Consider the following 25019-nt stretch of genomic DNA (forward strand, 5'->3'; position numbering starts at 1 on the left):
ACTGAATGGTCTCAATGATCCCCACAACAGCCCACGAGGTAGGCATCACCATTCCCACTTTGTTGTAAGGAAAGCTTAGTAAGGAAAAAGCAGGCTTGGAGAGTGATAGACGTAGCCCAGTGTCATATGTCAGTGTTGAAACTCAAGTCCAGGCTGCACGGACACCGTGCCACACTTTTAAAAAACATCCCGCTCTGCTTATTTCATGAACAATGAAGTAACTCTATCTTATATATAAAAACAAAGTTAAGTGGAGAATAGCTAGAACATACTACATAGCATAGAAGAGCATATGGCACAGTTCAATTGCTGATTGTTTCATGTTTGCCACACAATGTCGCTTGCAATTGAGAATTACGTTTATATAGTCATAAGTAGTCTGAACTCTTTAAGTGACCATCTAACACTAAAATCCTGCTTATAATACATATATTAGTCCACATATAGATGGTATAAGAAAAGACAGACATTTGGTCTTGGACGTACGTGCTTGGCACAGAACCCTTGCAATTTCCTAGGTGATAGCAGTGTCTTTTGTTACCCCTCACAAGCCCCTGGGGGCTATAGGGGTAATGAGGTGACTCAGGGTCAGGCTCCCTGTTAGTGTCAGCAGGAGGGCTGGTCACCAGAAAAACCAAACAAGTGACTGGAGTGTTAGAACTTCCAGACCTACGCGCATGGGGAGGGGAGGGGCTGGAGATTGAGTTCAGTCACCAATGGCCAACAATTTCCCAGTCATGCTTCCGAAATGAACCCTCCATAAAAATCCTGAAACAACGGGGTCCAGAGTGCTACCGGGCTGGGCTGATGGACACAGTATCATGTAAGGAGGACGGTGTGCCTGGAGGGGGTGTGACGGCTTTGCATCCTTCTCCCCGTCCCTTGCCCTTTGCATCGCTTTCATTTTGCAGCTCCTGAGTTGTATCCCTTATAACAAACTGGTAATTGTTAAGTAAGGCACTTCTCTAAGTTCTTCGAATGAATCATGGAACTTGAAAGCGGTTCTTGGGAGAGCCAATTTGTAGTTGGCTAGGAGGAAGTGCGGGCAGCACCAGGATCCCATATGGGGCTGGCATCTAAAGTGGGGCAGACCAATAGGACCGAGCCCTTGACCTGCGGGCCTTTGCTGACTCTGGGTAGTTCGTGTCAGAACTGAATTGAATCGTTGGACACCCTGGTGGTGTCAGAGGATTGGAGAACTGGCTGTTGTTTGGAAGACTATATCTATATCTCTATCTATCTATCTATCTATCTATCTATCTATATATATATATACACATATATATATATACACACACACACACACATATATACATATTTTGGAAAACAATGTATTATATATCTTGTATATAAATATAATGTATATATTCTCTCCCTATATATATATGTGTGTGTGTGTGTACATATATATAGTCTTCCAAACAACACACACATATATATTATGCAAACAATTTTATATTGAGCTCTTACAATACTTAAATTCTCGATGTGGTCTGGCCAAACCTGAGAATAAGGCACCACTGTCCAAAAATGAAACTACAATTTTCGAAGTCTGGAAGTTAAAATTACCTTTAAAAATTCTGCAAAAATTTGTGGGAACTATTTTCCCTTGATCTCATTATTAGAAAATGTGGAAGGATGAATAGCTATTAAATGGAATTAACCTATATTTAAATCTACTGATCTGGATACTCTCCTTTAAATAATGAATACAAACTGAATTTACAAAATATGATTAGAGCAGTTTGCTTAAATTTGTAGTCCCTGATTAAATACAGGTGTTATGCAAACTAGGCTGGGTCTGGAAACTGCCTGTAAATGCATCCTTCTTATTTAGCATTATGTCTGCTTTGAACAAAATAAAGCAAGAGTCTTCACGGATCCCTGAAAAATCTGCAGAAGTGAGAATAATTAACCCAGAAAAAAAATAGAACAACAATTCCGTATGTGTACTAAATAACAACACAGAATTATAGGCCTAAAAATTGCACATTACAAAACAGTAAAACAGAAATACCATGTTTTTTTTATAAAAAAAGAATTGATATTATAGTTGATTTACAATATTCTGTCAATTTCTATATAAGGAAAAAAAGAAATCATAAAAGAAAAAAAAAGAATTGATAAAATAGAAGTTGATTATTTTCACTCTTGCATGACTGCCTTGGAGAGCTGAGAAAGAAAGTGCTGTGATTCAGCTAGTTATACAGGGATAAAGTGACAATTCAACATTCAAAAATAATAATTAATGAATTGAATAAACGGTTTAGTTTCTATTGTCTGCAAGGCCTCGTGTTAGGCACTGGTGATGTGCAAATGCATAAAATATTGCTCCTGCCCCGAAAAACTTTTCAGGCTAAAGAATTCAAATGTCACAGAAATTTCTTTCTTTCTTTTTTTCTTTTGGTTTTTTTTTTGTCTTTTTAAAAAAATTTTTATTTTAGGGCAGTACCCGCAGCATATGGAGGTTCCCAGGCTAGGGGTCCAATTGGAGCTGTAGCTGCCGGCCTATGTCTCAGCCACAGCAACGCCAGAACTGAGCCATGTTTGCGACCTACACCACAGCTCATGGCAACACCGACCCTCAACCCAGTGACTGAGGCAAGGGATCAAAGCTGCATCCTCATGGGTGCAAGTCAGATTCATTTCTGCTGAGCCATGATGGGAACTCCACATGTCACAGAAATATCATGGCATGGTTACATAGCATATGGTTAAGAGTACAGACTATGGACCAGGCTGCCTGGGTTCAACCACTGTGAGGTCTACGGACAAGATATCTAATAAATATATTTTTGGCTTGATGCACAGCTTGATGTGGGATCTCAGTTTGCAGACCAGGGATTGAACTCAGGGTAAAGCAGTGAAAGCGCCAAATCCTATCCACTAGACCACCAGCGAACTCCCAAGATAGTTAATCTTTATATCCGTTTTCTCATCTTTAGAATAACTGTACTTCATCCTCTCATTCAGAATGACACCTGAATGAGAGCAAAGCAGGTGCTCGACAAGTCTTAGCTACCAAGACAAACTTGACCCTCCCTTCTTAAAAAGTCTCATGTTGAAGCGCTGACGTCTGCTCAGGGATGCCCCATGCCTCCATGTTGCATTTTCCTCTGAAACAAGGGAATTCATGAATAAGAAGAGTCTATGTTTCTGGGTATGAGGTACTGGGTACAGGTTAAACACCAAGAGACAGCGATAAAGACTATCTCAAAACAACCAGCTCCCAATTTGTCCATAGAGAAAATTCATCATGAAGAAATGTACAAGCTTAATTTTTGAATAAAAGGTCACCAGAGTATTGCAACATCCTGCTAAACAGCAAGACAAATTCAAATCATTATAGCTGTAGTCGACTGCATTCTGTTGGAATTTCAAAGTAAGCGGTATTTTGGAAGTGAAACATTCAACTAACTAGACAAATGATGTGCTGATTAGGAAGGATGACCCAGTGGCTGCAGGGCGACCTAAGTTTCCTTTTAGTTTTGAGTGTATCCGTATTCAAATTGGACGTTGATTGCCTATCAGAGGAGAGGCTGGTGTGAAAGTCAAGAAAGTTTACCACACTCGTGTCGGAGGCTCTAATTTGCCAAGTCATCTCCTAATTGTGGCTGTGTTTATAAAAGCATCATCCATCTGGGCAGAGCCAAAGACGACAGTCAGTTGGACAGATTTACTGCATTCTGTACGCTGAGCAGTTCTGAAAAGCAGGGAATCCTTGAGATTCTCTTCCGCTCATTCATGTATCATTATGCTAAACACACGCTTGCTACCCGGTTTGATTCATTCACATCACAGGGAGCAAATCATGGCTAGATTAAATTATGGCTTTTTAAGGTAACAACATTACCAACATAAGAGTTCAAGGGCTTTAAAAACAGAGTACTTCTATTTTTCCACAGTCTCATGAGAGCCTATACACACCCTACCTTTTTTTTTTTTTCACCTTGATCCTGAATTAATCCACAAGTACAGAATTTGGAAGTATATTTGCCTAATACTAAATTCAAATTATGCCATCCTGTTCATATTGCAATAAAGCAAGGCACACAAATTTTTGGTTTACATAAAACATAAAAGTTATGTTTACACAGTAGCCTATCAAGGGCACATTATGTCTAAAAAAAAAAAAAAAAAACCAATGTACATACCTTAATCAAAAATACTTCATTGCTAAAAAAAGCAAACCATCATCTGAATCTTCAGCGAGTCATAATCTTTTTGCAGTGGCAACATTAAAGATCACTGATCACAGTTCACCATGACAAATATGATAATGGAAAAGTCTGCAATATTTCCAGAATTACCAAAATGTGACATAGAGCAAATGCTCTGAAAAACGGCACCGAAAAATAAAAACAAAAAATCAACCAAAAAAAAAACCCAAACAGGGAGCGAGGACAAGATGGCGGAGGAGTAGGGGGACACGCTCGCCCTCTCCCACAAACACAACAAAAAAAAGCACATCTACAGAATAAATGACTCGCACAGAACAGCAACCAATCGCTGGCAGAAGAACCTAAACTCCAATAATGGCAAGAAGTTCGAGACATTACGGGGCAGAACGGGAGAAAAGAGGAGAGTGAGAGAAGGTGAATCCAAGCGGGACGGGCGCTCCCGAAAGGGAACTGCGGAGGAGAAAGGGATCCCGCACCCTGGAAAGTCACCTACACCGGGGAAAGATCAAACAAACGGGAGGAATCTCCAGATGGAGAGAAGAGCGTAGCGGTAAGTTGGAGTACGGAAAAGCTGATCAAGAACCAAAGGGACCATCTGAACTACGGGCACAGTCACCAAAAATTGAGACGCCTGGGTGGGGGCTGGGCACCGAGTCCTCGGCTCCAGAGGTTAGTCCCTGGGAAAGGGCCAGGGGACGCCTGGGTGGGGGCTGGGCACCGAGACCTCGTCTCTGAAGGTTGGTCCCCGAGAAGGGCCTGGGGGACACCTGGGTGGGGGCTGGGCACCGAGACCTCGGCTCCAGAGGTTAGTCCCCGAGAAAGGGCCGGGGGACGCCTGGGTGGGGGCTGGGCACCGAGACCTCGCCTCCCAAGGTTAGTCCCCAGGCTGGGGGGGTGGGGCGGAGCGGAAACTGCTTGGGAGGTCTAGAAACCATTTGACGGGGCAGAGACTGCCTGGGAGACTAGAAAATAAAGCTGTCGAAGAGGAAGGGAGCAATACTCTAGGGGCGGGGAAGTGGAAAGCCGCATCAGAGGGAACCTGGGAAAAGTGCCTGGTCTGTGCCTGTGCTGGGGAGGGGAGAGAAGAAGGGGTGGGTCCCCATAGAATACCCCCGACGCCACAGCAAGCTTACAGGCGCACTAGCTAGCTGAAAGCTGTGCTTCCCAGTGCATCCCCTCCCCCCACCCCCGCCACCCCCTACGCTCTTGCTGAACCTGGGGCTGCCTGCCATCCAGGAGGGCTGGCCTCAACAATTGCCTGAAGCCTACCACCGCAGGGGCTGTCCCTGCACAGGCCTGCTTGCCCTTTGGAGAGGCTACACTTCCGCAGAGTAGCACCAAACACCACCAGCCCCCGAGAAAAGGCCTGCAGCCCAGAAAAGCTAGAACAAGCCTAGCCAGGCAGTGAATAGATCTGCCTAATTTCCGGACAGTTTTTCTGAGTCAGGCTGCCCCAGGGAGGAGCCTCTTCGGTTTCCAACGGCCCTGCTACCCGCCCAAGCCCCCAGGGGGTGCCCTAGTGGATCAGCTGCATAGGACTGCCAGCTCCAGGCAGGACCCCCTACAGCCCAGAAAAGCTGCAACAAGCCTGGCCAAGCTGGGAAAAGATCTCAGACGGTCTTTCTGAGTCGGGCTGCCCTGGGGAGGAGCCTCTTGGGTTTCCAGTTGCCCTGCTACCCTCCCAAGCCGCTAGGGGGTGCCCCACTCCCGCGGAATAGCTGCTCAGCACCACCAGCCCCCTAGAAGAGCCCCTGCAGCCCAGAAAAGCTGCAACAAGCTTGGCCAGACTATGAAAAGATCTGCCTACATTCTCAGGCCAGCCTTCTGAGTTGGGCTGCCCTAGGGAAGAGCCTCTTAGGTTCTCAATGACCCAGATAGCTGCTCCAGCCCCGAGGGGGTGCTGCACTCCTGAGGAACAGCTGCCCAACACCGCCAACCCCCTGCAAGAACCCCACAGCCTGAAAACACCAGAGCAAGCTCTGCATGACCAAGTGAAATCTGCTACCATCGTGGTGTGGACCTCCCAGTCCTGTCTGCCTTCAGGAAGTCCTCCTTTGCTTCAAAGAAACACTGTTAGCCCCATCAACACTCCAGAAAAGCCACACTGCCTCAAAAAAGATTGACCAACAACACCAGCCCTCAGGAAATATTCCACAGCAGTGACAAGGCAAACACTGCCCGATAACGGAGAGTACAACTCCCTCAGGAGAAAGAAAACAACAAGCAAGATGAAGAAGCTGAGAAACCACCCCCAGTCAAACCAACAGGAGAACTCACCTAAAACAGTCAACAATGAAACAGATCTCTGCAGTCTGACAGACCTGGAGTTCAAAAGAGAAATAGTGAAAATACTGAAGGGATTAAGAGAAGATATGAACAGTAATGCAGATACCCTCAGAAAGGAACTAGAAAATATGAGGAGGAGCCAAGAAAAACTAGAACATTCATTTGCAGAGATGCAAACTGAACTAAGGGCAGTAAAAACAAGAATGAATAATGCAGAAGAACAAATCAGTGATATGGAAGATAGAATAATGGAAATCACTCAATCCGGTCAACAGACAGAAAACCGAATCCAAAAACTGGAAGGCAATATAAGAGACCTATGGGATAATATAAAGCGGGCCAATCTACGCATAATAGGAATTCCAGAAGGAGTAGAAAAAGATAAGGGGATGGAAAATATATTTGAAGAAATTATCGCTGGAAACTTCCCAAATCTAAAGGATACTGGGTTCAAGATACAAGAAGCACAGAGGGCCCCAAACAAACTGAACCCAAACAGACCCACACCAAGACACATCATAATAAAAATGGCAAAAGTTAGTGATAAAGAGAGGATCCTAAAGGCAGCAAGAGAAAAACAGAATGTTACCTACAAGGGAACCCCCATAAGAATATCAGCTGACTTCTCTACAGAAACACTACAGGCCAGGAGGGAATGGCAAGAGATATTTAAAGTGCTAAAAGGAAAAAAATATGCAACCTAGAATACTCTATCCAGCAAGAATATCATTTAAAATAGAAGGGGAAATAAAAATTTTTTCCAACAAACAAAAACTTAAAGAATACTGCAACACAAAACCCAGGTTAAAGGATATATTGAAAGGGCTTCTCTAAACCAAAAAGAAAGGAAGGAAAAGGAAGAAAAAAGAAAAGAAAAAAAAAAGAAGAAGAGGAAGAACTAGGACTGAGGAAACTGCAATCAGAGAGCAGTCACTCAAATAAGCCAGCATACAGATTTAATCATGAACAGGCCTCAAACAAAATAAAATTAAAAAGAAAAAAATAAAAGAGTCATCAAAACCATAAAATGTGGGCAAGGGATGTTAGGAAGTAAATAACCCTTTTTGTTTGTTTGTATGTTTCTCTTCTTAATCTTAATATAGTAATGAAGTGTTTGAACTTACAGGACCATCAGGCTAAAACACACAATTATGGGAAGGGGTTAGCATACTTCAAAAACAGGGCAACCACAAGCCAAAACCAAATATTGCATTTGCAAAAAATGGAAAAAAAATATACACTCAAGCAGATAATAACAGGAGACCACCCAACCAAAAAAAAAAAAAAAAAAGAAGAATGGAGAACCATAGAATCAACTGGAACACGAGGTTCAAATGGCAATAAATAATCATCTATCAATTATCACCTTAAATGTCAATGGACTGAACGCCCCGATCAAAAGACACAGAGTGGCTGAGTGGATAAAGAGGCAAAAACCTTCAATATGCTGCCTACAAGAAACTCACCTTAGGACAAAAGATACATATAGATTGAAAGTGAAAGGGTGGGGAAAAATATTTCATGACAATAGACACGACAGAAAAGCAGGAGTCACAACGCTCATATCAGACAAAATAGACTTTAAAACAAAAGACATAAAGAAAGTCAAAGAAGGACACTACTTAATGATTAACGGATCCATCCAAGGACAGGATGTTACTATCATCAACATATATGCCCCAAATACAGGAGCACCCAGATACATACAACAAATATTAACAGACATAAAGGGAGATATTGATGAGAATACAATCAGAGTAGGAGACCTTAATACCCCCCTCACATCAATGGACAGATCCTCTAGACAGAAAACCAATAAAGCAACAGAGATCCTAAAGGAAACAATAGAAAAGTTAGACTTCATTGATATCTTCAGGACACTACATCCAAAAAAAGCAGAATACACATTCTTCTCAAATGCTCATGGAACATTCTCAAGAATCGACCACATATTGGGACACAAAGCGAATCTCAATAAATTTAGGAGCATAGAAATTATCTCAAGTATCTTCTCTGACCACAATGCCATGAAATTAGAAATCAACCATGGGAAAAGGAAAGAGAAAAAACCTACTGCATGGAGACTAAACAACATGCTACCAAAAAACCAATGGGTCAATGAGGAAATCAAGAAAGAAATTAAAAACTACCTTGAAACAAATGATAATGAAGACACAACTGCTCAAAATCTATGGGATGCTGTGAAAGCAGTGCTCAGAGGGAAATTTACCGCAACACAGGCCTTTCTCAAAAAAGAAGAAAGATCCCAAATTGACAACTTAACCCTCCACCTAAATGAATTAGAAAAAGAAGAACAAAGAAGTCCTAAAGTCAGCAGAAGGAAGGAAATTATAAAGATCAAAGAAGAAATCAATAAAATAGAGACTCAAAAAACAATAGAGAAAATTAATAAAACCAAGAGCTGGTTATTTGAAAAGGTGAACAAAATTGACAAACCCCTGGCCAGACTCACTAAAAAGAGGAGAGAAAGAACCCAAATAACCAAAATTATAAATGAAGAAGGAGAAATCACAACGGATACAGCAGAAATACAAAAAACCATAAGAGAATACTATGAACAACTATACGGCAACAAGATTGACAATCTGGAAGAAATGGACAATTTTCTAGAATCTTACAGCCTGCCAAAACTGAATCAAGTAGAAACAGACCAACTCAACAGACCGATCACTAGAAATGAAATTTAAGAGGTCATAAAATCACTCCCTACAAATAAAAGTCCAGGACCAGATGGCTTCACAGGTGAATTCTATCAAACATATAAAGAGGAATTGGTGCCCATCCTCCTTAAACTCTTTCAAAAGGTTGAAGAAGAAGGAATACTCCCAAAGACATTCTATGATGCCACCATCACCCTCATTCCAAAACTAGACAGAGATACCACCAAAAAAGAAAACTATCGCCCAATATCATTGATGAATATAGATGCAAAAATTCTCAACAAAATCTTAGCCAACCGAATCCAACAACATATCAAAAAAATTGTACACCATGACCAGGTTGGGTTCATCCCAGGTTCACAAGGATGGTTCAACATACACAAATCAATCAGCATCATAAACCACATTAACAAAAAAAAAAGTCAAAAATCATATGATCATCTCAACAGACGCAGAAAAAGCATTTGACAAAGTCCAACATCCATTCATGATCAAGACCTTCGCCAAAGTGGGTCTAGAGGGAACATTCCTGAATACAATCAAAGCCATTTATGATAAACCCACAGCAAATATAATACTCAATGGGGAAAAACTGAAAGCCTTCTCACTCAAATCTGGAACAAGACAGGGATGCCCAATCTCACCACTGCTCTTCAACATAGTTTTGGAAGTCCTAGCCACAGCAATTAGACAAACAAAAGAAATAAAAGGCATCCATATAGGAAGAGAAGAGATCAAACTATCACTGTATGCAGATGACATGATACTATACACAGAAAACCCTAAGGACTCAACCCCAAAACTACTTGAACTGATTAATAAATTCAGCAAAGTAGCAGGATATAAGATGAACATTCAGAAGTCAGTTGCATTTCTGTATACCAGCAATGAAATATTAGAAAAGGAATACAAAAATATAATACCTTTTAAAATTGCACCTCACAAAATCAAATACCTCGGAATACACCTGACCAAGGAGGTAAAGGACCTATATGCCGAGAACTATAAAACTTTAATCAAAGAAATCAAAGAAGATGTAAAGAAATGGAAAGATATTCCATGTTCCTGGATTGGGAAAATCAATATTGTAAAAATGGCCATACTACCCAAAGCAATCTACAGATTCAATGCAATCCCTATCAAATTACCCATGACATTTTTGACAAAACTAGAACAAACAATCTAAACATTTATATGGAACAACAAAAGACCCAGAATCGCCAAAGCAATCCTGAGAAACAAACACCAAGCAGGAGGCATAACTCTCCCAGACTTCAAGAAATACTACAAAGCCACAGTCATCAAAACAGTGTGGTACTGGTACCAAAACAGACAGACCAATGGAACAGAATAGAGAATCCGGAAATAAACCCTGACACCTATAGTCAATTAATCTTTGACAAGGGAGGCAAGAACATCAAATGGGACAAAGAAAGTCTATTCAGCAAGCATTGCTGGGAAACCTGGACAGCTACATGCAAAGCAATGAAGCTAGAACACACCCTCACACCATGCACAAAAATAAACTCAAAATGGCTGAAAGACTTAAATAGAAGACAGGACACCATCAAACTCCTAGAAGAAAACATAGGCAAAACCCTCTCTGACATCAACATCATGAATATTTTCTCAGGTCAGTCTCCCAAAGCAACAGAAATTAGAGCAAAAATAAACCCATGGGACCTCATCAAACTGAAAAGCTTTTGCACAGCAAAGGAAACCCAAAAGAAAACAAAAAGACAACTTTCAGAATGGGAGAAAATAGTTTCAAATGATGCAACTGACAAGGATTTAATCTCTAGGATATATAAACAACTTATACAACCCAGCAGCAAAAAAGCCAATCAATCAATAGAAAAATGGGCAAAAGACCTGAATAGACATTTCTCCAAAGAAGATATACAGATGGCCAACAAACACATGAAAAAATGCTCAACATCGCTGGTTATAAGAGAAATGCAAATCAAAACTACCATGAGATATCACCTCACACCAGTCAGAATGGCCATCATTAATAAATCCACAAATAACAAGTGCTGGAGGGGCTGTGGAGAAAAGGGAACCCTCCTGCACTGTTGGTGGGAATGTAAACTGGTACAGCCACTATGGAGAACAGTTTGGAGATAGCTTAGAAATCTATACATAGACCTTCCATATGACCCCGCAATCACACTCTTGGGCATCTATCCGGACAAAACTCTACTTAAAAGAGACACATGCACCCGCATGTTCATTGCAGCACTATTCACAATAGCCAAGACATGGAAACAACCCAAATGTCCATCGACAGAGGATTGGATTCGGAAGAGGTGGTATATATACACAATGGAATACTACTCAGCCATAAAAAAGAATGACATCATGCCATTTGCAGCAACATGGATGGAACTAGAGAATCTCATCCTGAGTGAAATGAGCCAGAAAGACAAAGACAAATACCATATGATATCACTTATAACTAGAATCTAATATCCAGCACAAATGAACATCTCCTTAGAAAAGAAAATCATGGACTTGGAGAAGAGACTTGTGGCTGCCTGATGGGAGGGGGAGGGAGTGGGAGGGATCGGGAGCTTGGGCTTTTCAGACACAACTTAGAATAGATTTACAAGGAGATCCTGCTGAATAGCATTGAGAACTCTGTCTAGATACTCATGTTGCAACAGAAGAAAGGCTGGGGGAAAAATGTAATTGTAATGTATACATGTAAGGATAACCTGACCCCCTTGCTGTACAGTGGGAAAATAAAAAAAAAACCCAAACAAACAAACAAACAAACAAAAAAGAGTTCCCATTGTGGCTCAGCAGGTTAAGAACCCAACATAGTGTCCCTGAGGATGTGGGTTCCATCCCTGACCTTGTTCATTGGGTTAAGGATCTGGTATTGCTACAAGCTGCAGCGTAGGTCACAGATGCGGGCCAGATCCCACAGTGCTGTGGCTGTGGTGCAGGCTGGCAGCCACAGCTCTGATTTAACCCCTAGCCTGGGAACTTGCATATGCTGCAGGTACAGCCGTAAAAAAAAAAAAGAAAAAAGAAAAAAAGGAAAAGGACAGGAAAAAAAATGGTACCAATAGACAGGCTTGAGGCATGATGGCACAAACTTTCCGCCTGTAACAATGCAGTACCTGTGAAGCAGGAAAAAGCAAAGAGCAAAGAAATGAAGCATGCCTGGATTGCCTTTTTCCCTCTGAACCTCAAAAATATACAAAGGAGACTTTGTATTAAATAAAAAGAGGGTAAAAAACCCCAAAATTTCTGCTGCTTCTTTCCCAACTTACTCTCTCCAACAGGTAGTCAGTATCTGACTTTAGTTCTTAGGCATCACTTTTTTTCTTTTTTTAATTTCTTGGGATCTGGTTTCTACCTCCACTAGTTTAGAGTTGGTTTTGATTCAGTATAAATTCACTTTATTAATTAGCCTGGCTGAGCCCCCTCACATCAAACCCGAAACCTGAACTTTTTTCTTTTTTGTTAAAGGTTATCCTCCATTTATAGTTATTATAAAATATTGGCTATTTTCCCCATGTTGTACAATATATTTTTGCAGCTTGTTCTATACTCAATAGTTTGTTCCTCTTAACCCTCTACTCCTATACTGCCCTTACTCTCTTCCCTCTACTCACTACTTCGCTCTCTGAGTTGGCTTTTATTTTGTTCCATTCACTAGTTTGCTGTATTTTTTAGATGCCACATATAAGTGATATCATACAGTATCTGATCTCTGACTTAATACACTCAACATAATTCCCTCTAAAATCCATCCACATTGCTGCAAATGGCAACATTTTGTTCTTTTTTATGGCTGAGTATTATTCCACACACACACACATACACACACACACACACTCCTCTTCTTTCTCCATTCATCTGTTGATGGACACACTTAGGTTGCTTCCTTATCTTGGCTGCTATGAACTTCGGGGTGCATATATCTGTTTGAATTACTGTTTTAATTTTTTTTTTTTTTGGATATACACCCAGGAGTGGAATTCCTGAGCCACATGATAGTTCTGTTTTCAGTTTTTGAGAAACCTCCGTATTGTTCTCCACAGTGGCTGTACCAATTTACATTCCCACCAACAGAAACTTGTACTTCTCTTGGCATTCACATCTCATACAACCTCTGACACACCCCCAACACCTTCTTTTGCGCCTTCTCTCTTGCTTCTCTTCTTACTTTCCATAGGCTTCATTAAGGTACCTCATGCTGGTGTCTCCTACAGTTACCTTCTTAGCTCTAATCTTGCCCAAATTCTAATTTTGCATTTCCAACTAGTAAGGACTAGATCTGGATATCTCACTATTAATACAAACTCAACATTTATCTTCTCTCCATTACCAATTCTCCACCTATGTTTTTATTAGCAAAATGAGTATTTTTCAAATTACCAGAGCTCAGAACTGTGTAAAGATGGTTGATTTCTTCTTTCTTACCACTTCTAGCCAATAATCTTAGTGAGTTGACTCTGAACTCCCTCACCGCACCTTTATTTTCTATGCTCTTGTGATTCCTCTAAATGAGTCAGTTATTAACTTATACTTAGCACATTTGTATCCACTGAACATCATGCATCAATCTCTGTTCCTGCTGTTCCATGGGACATCCTAAGACTTGCACCATCTAGGCGAATATGGAAGTTGACTCACTCAGCACCATTCCAGCCTCTTATTTTTTGACTTCTTAAAGAAGGAGTCTAGGAGTTCCCGTTGTGGCCCAACAGTAATGAACCCGAATAGTATCCATGAGAATGCAAGTTTGATCCCTGGCCTTGCTCAATGGGTTAAGGATCCCTCTCTTGTTAAGTTTCCTTGCTGAAAAGATGCTCTTTGATGAGTTCTATCTAACTTAGGTTTAACATGCAAATTGATAATCTTCTTCATCTATTGGTTTTTACACTACTTTTCCTCTTGTAAAATGATCACCATATTGAATTTGGCAAATGCAGATGATTTTTCTTTCCTTACAGAACTCACATATAACTTATTTCAAATCTTGGGATTCAAAGCAACTGATCTAGAAGTTACAGCAGGAAATGTGAGCAGGTAGTGCTAGTTCAACCCAAATTTGTCATCCCTTTATGAGGGTCTTCTTGTTCCTCTCTCCATATCCTTTTGGTCATTCAGGAAATCAATGAAGAGGCAAAGGGATGGCCAATAGAAAATGACAGATATATCCACATTTCAAATGCATTTGAAAGCAGGTTCCTTCTAGGGGCAAACCTTCAGTGCAGTAATACAATATAGTTCCCAGTAGCTGCTAAGAGCAAATCTAGAAAGGACAGCTCTGCCCAAGCATGCAGAAATCAAGTTTTCGCCCTTGTATCAAACAGGTCATGTTCCCTTTGTCTGTGTGCCTGCTTCCCAGTTATTTTTCAAAAGATTTCGTTCCTTCTATGAGACTGCTTTTTGCATTTCGCATTTTCATGTCTTTTTGCATTTTTGTTTCAGAGCATTTCAACTTTACCTATTAACTTTCAAATTAAGGAAACATCTGGGCAAATGGAAAGTCTCCGCAATTAATAATTTTCTTATAAAGTGTGAAACTTGCACCTACACATTCTGCTAATTATGATATGAGTAAAAGTCACAGTCTAGTGAAAACTGACTCGTTTTCCTGCCTTATGTCTTTTATACCAGTCATTTCTGCAACGTGCTGAGGTTCTTCTAAAGAAAATTTCACACTTTGTGTACTTTTCAAAATAGTTAATTGCTACTTCTGAAAGCTATTAAGGTTCTATTTTTTTCCAAAGTGTTAACAGTTTGAGTCATTAATAAAACTCAAATTTATGGAGAATGAAGTCTCATTTTCCGCTGGTGAGTTAAAAGAGTATAAACGCTCTTGAGAACACATAATGGTTTCATATATTGCATCCTATAAAGGGAAGGTTGCATGCTTTTGTTTTTCTACAGATATTTCCACACCTTGGTCATAAAAGTGGGGCTACAAGTGGGGGGTCATGTGATTCTCTCCATTAGGGAAGTGCCTTAGATGCTTGAGTACCACACTGCTGTCCTATCAATCCTCACAAGAGCCCGCTGCATTGAAACGAAGAGTTACCCTCTGTGCATTCTGTAAAGGAGCATCCTATGAGGTTCTGTGACATGCTGGGTGTCCCCATGGTGCCATTCAGACCGAAGTGAGCACTAATTCTAAATACACTGTTTTTTATTTTCCACCACCTCAACAGAATTCACAGCCAGAAAGCATTTTGGACACCCCCGCGGTCCACTCGCACCTCACCCCCACTGGTGAGGATGAGCACATACAATTTGCCCAGGGTCAAAGAGTGGGATTCTGACCACACAGGGACTCAGAACGCCCTTGTTCTTTCCAAATGTAATGGAAAGGAGGATTTCAGAGTCAGACAGAGCTAAGGTGAACCCTCGTTCCAAAATACACTCCCTGTGAGCTTACCTACAAGGTACCTGGAAGTGACCTACATTCACTGGACTTTTGGTCCTTCATCCCTTACGTGGGAATATTAACACCTACTTTAATGCAGTAGTGGGGATGAAAAGGGATGCGGAGTGCCTGGCTTATAAACACTGCTCAGGACACATTATTTTCTTTCCCTCTTTCCAACTCACTGTTTACAGAATGGTACCTTGCTTTCAGATTTTACTTCATAAACTAAACACACTTCAGCTATCCATCGCAGCTTATAAAAATAGCTTTTACATGTCATGGTTTCTGCCTTTTACAAGTAGTCCTCATGTTTCTTTTAATTAATTGTTCAATCTGTATTACATAGAATTCTTTTCATTAAAATACTAGAGCAAACAGTAAACATATTATTATTATGATTTAAGGTTTTAAAAAGTAAATTGGGAGTTTCTGTTATGGCTCAGCGGAAATGAACCCGACTAGTGTCCAAGAGGATGAGGGTTCGATCCCTGGCCTCCCTCAGTGCGTTAAGGATCTGGTGTTGCCATGAGCTGTGGTTTAGGTCACAGATGCGGCTTGAATCTGGTGTTGCTGTGGCTGTAGTGTAGGCCGGCAGCTGTAGCTCTGATTCGACCCCTAGCCTGGGAACTTCCATATGCCAAGGGTGCGGCCCTAAAAAAATAAATAAAAATAAATAAATACAAAGTTAAGTCTACACACACATAGCAAACAAACCTATGGTTATCAAAGGGGATGGCAAGGGAGTTTGGGATTAACATATACACATTACTATATATAAAATAGATAAACAATGAAGATCTACCATATAGCACAGGGAACTACACTCAATATCTTATAATAGCCTACAATGGAAAATAATCTACAGAATCTCTGGCCAATACATTTGTTACATATTTGTTTCGTGATTTCTTTCTTAAAATTGCACCCTTTAGTGATTAGAACAGGAGTTAATCCTTCTAAAAATCAGGTGTTCTGTGAAGTGACCCATGCTGACACTCCTCTGCAGCAATAAAAGTCAAGACTCTCTAGGGTGGCACTCAAAACCAATTAATAGAGATACACAGAATTTTCTATCTCATCCTATCTACTGCATGCAGTGTTGGGCATAGTCCTAGGGTCAAATACTGCTTAGAGAGCATCCTTAGAGAATTTTCAGGGGATGTCTCAGTGCATTGATGACCAACTGTAAGAACTCTCCAGCTAATCCTGATGTTTCCCTCTTTGCAGTCTAATGGGAGAGGAAGGGGAGGTCTCATCTCCATACTGCAAATCTAAGAGCTAAGGCTGGGCAACCTGCAAACAGGGCCCAGTGGAGCAGAGGGGGGACTGAAACTCAGGACCAATGAATGACTCATACATAGCCCTGGGCTCCCACTAACCGAGCTCCTTCCATGAACATCCCTTCTATTCATCTAAGAATAAAACTAACACATTGAGTGAAAGGAACATTTTTCTATTCTGAGCTTGAAATTGTTGATGAAAAGGGGAACCACCTCTTGGAAAACATGGTCTGCATTTCAAATTCACCAGAAATAAATTACTTAAAAAATTCTTCGGCATTCCTCTCGGGATCACTACAAAAGCTTCTTAGAACTTCTTTTATTTCCTTAAAGTCATCTGGAAATTAAATGGACTCAAAATATGATGAAGTGAATAGGTATGCGCAACCTACACTTTTTAAAATTTTCCATTACAATTGGTTTACAGTGTTCTGTCAATTTTCTACTGTACAGCAAAGTGACCCAGTCGCACGCACACACACACACACACACACATATATACGTTCTTTTTCTCACATTTTCCTCCATCAAGTGACTAGATATAGTTCTCTGTGCTATACAGCAGGATCTCACTGCTTATCTCCAAATGCAATAGTTTGCATCTATTAACCCCAAACTCCCAATCCATCCCAATCCCTTCCCCTCCCCCTTGGCAACCACAAGTCTGTCCTCCAAGTCATGCATTTCTTTTCTGGAAACCCACACTTTTTATAAAGACAGAGTAGAGATGTTTACTAGATTGGGTTATGCAAGTGTATATGTATCTACTTAGATGTAATGAAATCTACAAATCATTATTACACTGCTATCTAATGATGCAGTTAAAAGAGTATTAAGTAACACTATAGCAGAATTTCAATGCAATCTGTCATACTTCCTCATTGAATTGACATTTTTTTTTTCCTGCTACATCACCTGTCTGTCATTCTAAATAAGCTGTCAGGTCAAGAAAAAATCATTGTCTTCTTTAAGGACAATACTTTGCGGCTATTCTCCTAGAATAAAGCCTTATTATAGAAGTGGCCTTTAAATACATGTGGATGGCAGCAGCATCCTCCTTGTATTTATTATGCAGAATCTCATACTCTGCATATCTAAGTATTAATAGTTGCTTAGCTTTATCTAAGTGTTGTTGCATTATTTTTCTTGTACCTTGATTTGTTTGCCTGGTCATTAGTTTTTCAATTACACTATACAAGATCTATTCACATAAATTATGGCATAATTTCTTTTGAAATGGGAATGGGAATAAAGAAAGAAATAGAATATTCAGTCTTGTCAGATCAAATGTCATGGCTACAGTTCTGGGATTACGATCCTTGTGGACCAAAGAAGAATCATCAAAACAGGAATCTAGTTCACCGGATCATGCTGGAGCAGTCTCAAAAAATATCCCCCAAATATGCTGTCTTAGTTGATAGGCACTAAATATGGTAAGCCATTGACCTAAATCAGCTGCTTTTAATTCCTTTTCTCCCAATGTTCATAGACATATAATTCTCATATTTATATACATAGTCAAACAGACACAAGAAAATAGACATAAATACGCCCGAATTTTGAAGGTCGCTCATTATGGCTATGGGACAGACAGCAGGCTAAATTATATTTCCGGACAGTTAGCTGCAACTCCAATCTTTTAACTGATGACAGTATACCGTGAGTCCTAAACCCATGACTTTGTATCTACATCTTAGATGAAAACTGCTAGTTCTACAAGAAGCCTTTTTACAGTGAAATCGAACTCAGAATCTCAAAGCACAAAAAAGATAAAAGCAATATGTAGCTACAATAAATTTATTTTATGAATGGAAATTCTTTTTGTCTTTTTGTCATTTCTAGGGCCACTCCCGCAGCATATAGAGGTTCCAAGGCTAGGGGTCGAATCGGAGCTGTAGCCGCTGGCCTATGCCAAAGCCACAGCAACGCGGGATCCGAGCCGAATCTGCAACCTACACCACAGCTCACGGCAATGCCAGATCGTTAACCCACTGAGCAAGGGCAGGAACCGAACCCGCAACCTCATGGTTCCTAGTCAGATTCGTTAACCACTGCGCCACGACGGGAACTCCAGGATTTTTCTAAGATCAATGGCAGCATCCAAATTACCTTGAGTTTCGTTTCAATTAGAGACATAACAGAATCTGGAACCACTGAAATGTGGTTAGAATGTTTAACAGGCCATTTTGTCATCTCAGAATCCTCTTCCATTAGAATAATGTCTATTTTCACAGGGTGGAGAAGTACACAAATAATTAAAAATTTGTACTGGGTGGAAGGCCATAAGGAACCTTCTGAGGTATTCCAAATCTTCTATATTTTGATCTATATGAAGGGCATAAGAGTGTGTTCATCCCTGTAAACTTAACCATCTGCATACATAACAATGTACATGTTGTGGGAGTTCCCACTGCTGCACAACGGAAATGAATCCAACTAGGAACCATGAGGTTGTGGGTTCGATCCCTGGCCTCACTCAGTGGGTTAAGGATCTGGTGTTGCTGTGAGCTATGGCATAGGCCAGCAGCTGTAGCTTTGATTCGAACCCTAGCGTGGAAGCTTCCATGTGCTGTGGGTTTGGCCCTAAAAAAAAAAAAAACGGCAAAAAAAAAAAAAAAAGTCCATGTTGTATCCTAATAATAAAACAGTGACCCAGAAGTCTGAAAAATTTATGTTTCAAAGTTAGTTAATAAACTAACATGAAGACAACAAAAAACAGTAACAAAAAAACAGTTAATAAAAACATCAAATGAAAGTGTATATTGTTTATCATTATTTTTAGAGTTAGAAAATAAGAATCAAAATGATTTCTAATATATTATCTTGGCTACACATGCTATGAAGATTCCCTTGATGCCACTGACTGCTAGGCCATGGGGAAGTCACATGTTAAACACATGTGCCTGACTCGTCTGACATTTAATTGAGTCTGGCACATGGGTGCTTTAGTAACGTACTCAGCTGTGCACGTTTATGTGAGTGGACATCTGTAGACATGAATTTCAAAAGAATCTGTGCAAAGTGACAACCTTTATAACCAACGAAATATAGTAAAAAGAGTCATAGCAGGAAGCAGCAACAACTAGCATTTATTGGGGTTTTACTACATTACAAGCACTGTGCCAAGTTCTTGCATTCGCCACCTCAAGAATTACGTGGAAATTGTTTAAATAGAATTCTGAAACTGTATGAACAGAGATGGCATCGATCTGTTTTGCAATTTTCCCCTAAAATAGGATAATAATGGCAGTACCAATTAAGGCAATGATAGGCTCTAGATTTATAAAAAAAAAAGTTGGTTGGCACCTCTCTAACATGTGATTACGTCATAATTGCAATTTTAAAAAGAAGTGAAATTCACTACAGAGAACCTTAAACATTTAAAATCTCGTATTCTATAGGTACCATCTTGAAAAGCAGCATCAAAGGAACTTTTCTGACACCAGATACTCACCTGCTCGCTCTATGAGTTTATAGTTCACAGACTCCTTTTGTTAACCCACAAGAGCAGAATAAGCCTGGGGACACGATGTGAGTGGATTTCTTTGATTAGGATGCCTTTCCTAAACAACCATTATTTTCATGATTAATATTTTTTCATATGTAAAGCAAGTTTTTGATACTTTTTATTCTATAAATCATCTATTATCATTAAATATGTTAATAAATCATTGACTCAGGACCTAAGAGATCTCAGTAGGACTTGAGAGGTAATTCAGTCCAAACCCCTTGTTTTCTGGTTAGAAAAAAAGGAAGATCTATAGAGGTGAGGTGACGTGTTCTAGATCCACTGCAGCCACTCAAGCCCCCTTTAAAAATGTGTATCTTTGCAATATCCTGGAATAGCATTTTTTAAAAGAATGCAAGTACATAATTATATACACCTATGAATATAGTTTTAGTAAAGAAAATACATGTATATATGCAGAGTCCTCATTGTATATATATCCCAGTTGAAACAGTTTAACTCTGCTATCTGATAATGTTCAATGTATTTAAAGGTAACTTTGAAAACATCTGCAAGTTCCCCTTTGCAATTTCAAAGAACTTTAACTCTTCCAAGCTGTCAGGGTTATCATTCTGACCTTTGCACCATCTTCAGTTCCCTATATTTTTCTTTAAAGGGTATTGTATTAAATATCATGTATTAAAGGATCATGAAGAAATCTTTAAACTTTCTCATGCAGGGTTTACCTGCTTTGAAACTAGCCCAAAAAATTAAGAAACCATTTAGATTAGCAAATGTATTAGACTGCTTACTGACTCTGTTCTCCGCACCACCTAATATGCATCTTTGAATTTCTGACTTCCACTGGGAGCCCAGTTATTACTGCTCTGCTCTCTCTCTTTTAACTGGTTTCAAAATCAACAAATACTGGGTTTTAACAAGGATCAGATTTGCTAAAAAGGGAGGACTGATGCTTTTTTCCCTCTAAATTGGAAAGACATTTGAAACTATCATGAATCTTTTCTTCCCCCCTGTGATAAAGATGGGTTTGCCTGACCCATGCAGACCTTCCTCAATGACTGATGATTTCTGGCATATACTTGATGCTCAAGAAATGTGAGCTTCCATGAAAGCTAACAGAAATTACTGCAATGCGTGGAAGAACTAAATTCACTGGAAATTTTCTTTGAATACAAATACTGTAGGGATTATGGCTGAAGAAAAATGAAACCACTCTGGGCATGCTAAAAAGGACATTCTCTGTTTGTCTCCTCCGCAGAGCAAAGCATGGTGTCTTTACACATGGCAAGTGTTTAATAAGCACTGAATGAGGTAGAAGAACGAAGCATTTCCCTTCTGATGCTTGTTGTCTTATTATGCAGAACAATGCAGTCATTCAAAAGAGCTGGTAGGAGAATCTGGATGAATCAGCAATGTTTATCAGTAATGTTTTATTTGCAATTTTGACTTTATGATTTTAATTAGGCAACATAAAGAGGTAACTCTAGTTCCTGGGCACTTTACAAGCACAGAAGTCTGGAAAGTTTCTAAGAGATTCTCCCTGTCTCTAATCAGTAAGAAATGGGAAGGCTGGAGAGTTGTAAAGTATTGTGGAGCTAGCAAGTGGAAGGGCTATCACTAAAAGAAAAGCTCCTTATTTTCTCATTGGAATGAAACAAGACCCAACCTACATTTTGGGTTTAAAGCTTACAAATATTTATTCATGTGTGAAGGTAAGAGATCAAAGGCAGGAGAATTTCAAAGTTCAAGTGGGTAAGAAGACAAAGATGTACCGAGAATGAAAATGGAAAGGAGGAGATACAAACGGCTCTGGCATATACTGTGTCTTTAGGAGGTGTATTTTGAATGGATAAAAATTCCTAATTGTAGAGTTCCCACTGTGGCTCAGTGGGGTAAAGACCCAACGCTGTCTCTGTGAGAATGTGGGTTCCATCTCTGGCCTTACTCAGTGGGTTAAGGATACGGCGTTGCTGCAAGTTGCGAGGTAGGTCACAGATGCGGCTCAGGTCTGGTGTTGCTGTGACTGTGACACAGGCCCCAACCGCAGCTCTGATTCAATCCCTGGCCTGGAAACTTCCATATGCTATAGGTGTGACCATAAAAAGGGGAAAAAAAATTCCTAATTGCTACCTATGTTGATTTACCCGGATAATTATCAGATAATCAAGTTTATTTTATATATTTGGATAAAGCCATGTTATAATTAAAGTTTTAACCCCCCCCCAACAAAATATTATTTGAATAACTCTCCCAAGCTTTCTTTTCACTCTTGGTCCACCTCTAGTCTCTACAAATGAGCATCATTTCGCTGGCTGTCATCTTATTTTTTGCATCTCCCTCACGGTCACGTGTCTACATTTGCTTCTTGGAATCATAGCCTCCTACCCCTTCAGCACTCGAGATTACTTCCTCTAACTGCTGTATCCAGACTTCTGTGTCCTTTTCACAACTCAGTGAGTTGTACTGTCTCTGTACTGTCTCTACTTCATGTTTAGCTAAGTTGATTAGACTTCTCATTTTTCCTTCTCCTGAAACGTCAGAGAGATAGGACCTGGCTGGGCATCACTCCTCCCTGCATTCTTGATGCTTCTCTCCACCTCTCTATTCTTTTAACTTTGTTCCCTTCATCTGTCTCCTGATTGCAGGTCCTCCTCCAAAACTGGGTGCCTGACATCGGGTTCTGCACTGGGAATAGATTTTATTTTAAAGATGAAGCCATCAGGAGAACGCCCTAAAAAGAAAACACTATGAACACCAAATGTAGTTAGAGATGAGGAGTAACTGGAACTCCTGCTGCACGCTGCTGGTGGGAATGTAAAAGGATACAACTACTTTGGAAAAGGGCTGGGTAGTTTCTTATGACCCAGCAATTCCTCTCCTAGGTAGCTATCTAGGAGAAATGAAAACATGTTATCTGCAGAAGAGTTGCACAAAATGTTCATACAGCCTTAATGGAACAACCCCAAACTGGAAACAACCCAAATGTTCATCGGTAAGTAAAAGAATAAACAAATTCTAGACGTCCATGTAATGGAATACTATCCAGCAATGTAACAATATGCAAAATCTTCAAAACATCACATGGAGTGAAAGACAACTGAGAACAAAAGAATACATGGTATATGATGACATAAATGACAGTCTAGGGCTCACCCATAACGACAGACATCAGAAAGTGGTTAGTTGGGGGTTGGGAGGAGGCAGTGAAGTTACTGGAGGCGCCAGGGGGACGAAGGCAACTTTTGGGGTGATGAAAATGTTCTATATCTTGATTTGGGTTACATTACAGATGTACGCATACAGTCAACCCCCACCTCACCCCCACCCTATCCGTGGTTTCCACATTTGTAGGTTCAACCAATCATGCATTGAAAATACTAAACAAATAAAAATAAAAATTCCCAAAAGTTCCAAAAAGCAAAATTTGAATTCACCAGGAGCTGGTAACTATAATGTTTACACTGTATTTACAACTCTTTACACTACATTTACATTGTATTAGTATTATAAGTAATCTAGAGATGATTTAAAGTAAGTATAAAGGAGGAGGTTATATAGATTATACACCAATACTAAGCCATTTTTATAAGGGACTTGAGTATCACTGGATTTGGGTGTCTGCAAGGGTCCTGAAACCAATCCCCATGGATACCAAGGGACAAAGGGACAAATGCATATACAATTATTAAACCCTTTGAACTGAATTTTTAAAATAAGTGTGTTTAAATCTCAATATCATTTTTTTTTTGTCTTTTTAGGACCGCACCCTCAGTATATGGAGGTTCCCAAGCTAGGGGTCCAATCAGAGCTGTAGCTGACGGCCTACACCACAGCCACAGCAATGTGGGATCTGAACTGAGTCTGTGACCTACACCACAGCTCATGTTAATGCTGAATCCTTAACCCACTGAGAAGACCAGGGATTGAACTCGAGTCCTCATGGATACTAGTTGTGTTCGTTAACCACTAAGCCGTGACGGGAACTCCTTTTTTTGTTGTTTTTTTTTTTTTCTCCTCAATATCATTCTTAGACCAATGACTATCTTTCTACATTTCCAGTTTTCTCTAATCAGTCCAGTTCTAGATCTCAAAATTCCAACAGGATGGCTCCAATTTTAAGTTTTGCCATTTCATCAAACTCCGCCCACTCCACTCAATTACATTATTCAGTTCAAAGGCATGGCCATTTCTTCTGCCTTTATTTTATTCTTTAGAGCCTAGTTATTACCAAAACTAACAATTATTCCTTTAAAATATAGATCATCAATCCTTTTCCTTCAAGACAGAATGCAGGAAGGAGCATTAACAAGTAGTAGAAAATTGTATCTGTTAGGCCTCATTAGCATCACTCTTTATTAGTTCCATGATGCCTGCTAAGTATCCAACTTTCCTGAGTCTTATTTTTCTCATCCATAAAATGAGATAATTCATTTTCTGCTCTATTAAGGGACATTTTGAGATACATAATAATAAAAAAAACGGATGCTTATAAAGCACTACATTTTTAATACAACACTTAGGGGTTTTGTTACTGTTCAAAAGCTACAACTGGAGCCCTGGCCCAAGCCCAGAGGTGCTCACGTCTGAATTGCTTCAATAACTTCCGACATAGTCTTCCTGGTGTTTTGGGCATGTGACCAACTTGTTACTCATTCTCATGACTAATAATTTATCATGCATTTTTTTTTTTTATACTGAGGCCATTTTATTTAG

General features: G+C 40.0%; 1 protein-coding gene across 11 annotated transcripts in view; it reads right to left on the reverse strand.

Moving 5' to 3' along the window:
* The window catches only part of KLF12 (KLF transcription factor 12), a 495578-nt gene that overhangs the window by 102888 nt on the left and 367671 nt on the right, over positions 1-25019 (reverse strand). The window lies entirely within an intron of this gene.

Source organism: Phacochoerus africanus, chromosome 13 (genome assembly GCF_016906955.1).
Source record: "Phacochoerus africanus isolate WHEZ1 chromosome 13, ROS_Pafr_v1, whole genome shotgun sequence".
In the NCBI taxonomy this organism is placed as follows: Eukaryota; Metazoa; Chordata; class Mammalia; order Artiodactyla; family Suidae; genus Phacochoerus; species Phacochoerus africanus.